The sequence below is a fragment of the Pteropus medius genome, unplaced genomic scaffold, assembly GCF_902729225.1.
Source record: "Pteropus medius unplaced genomic scaffold, Ma_sr-lr_union100, whole genome shotgun sequence".
Lineage (NCBI taxonomy): Eukaryota > Metazoa > Chordata > Mammalia > Chiroptera > Pteropodidae > Pteropus > Pteropus medius.
In genome coordinates, this window is record NW_024352784.1 from 8,394,290 (window position 1) to 8,394,684 (window position 395).

The 395-nt window shown below is 56.2% G+C and overlaps 1 protein-coding gene across 5 annotated transcripts in view; it reads right to left on the bottom strand.

Annotated features, from left to right (window-relative positions):
• TENM4 (teneurin transmembrane protein 4) overlaps positions 1-395 on the bottom strand; it is a 685,723-nt gene that overhangs the window by 684,320 nt on the left and 1,008 nt on the right. The window lies entirely within an intron of this gene.

The following is a 395-nucleotide window of genomic DNA, read 5'->3' on the forward strand; positions in this document are numbered from 1 at the left end:
GCTGCATGGGTGGCTGTATCTCTACGAACTGTATCTCTACGAACCTTCTCTCCAGGGCTAGGGGGGTAGAGGGGGGTTAGGGACCAGGCGGGAGATTGGCCGGGTTCTGAAGAGGTACCCACACCCAACCGAGTAATAATACCCTCGTCCACATGGACCATGGTGCACAAATCGCCTTAACGTCTCGCCCTGAAAAGGAAGCCAATTCCCAAAGTTAGTGACCACGCAGTTGAATTTCCAGTACTTTCCAACCTAGCGTAGGCGGGGGCAGGGCAGAGAAGCAGCGGGCAGAGGCCAGCGAAGCCCACCCTACTGCCTACCAGTGAGGACTCACCAGTTGAACCTCCCTTTGCCCCCAGTAGTTAGCTGTGTATTCCTCGGTTGCGTGCACACAC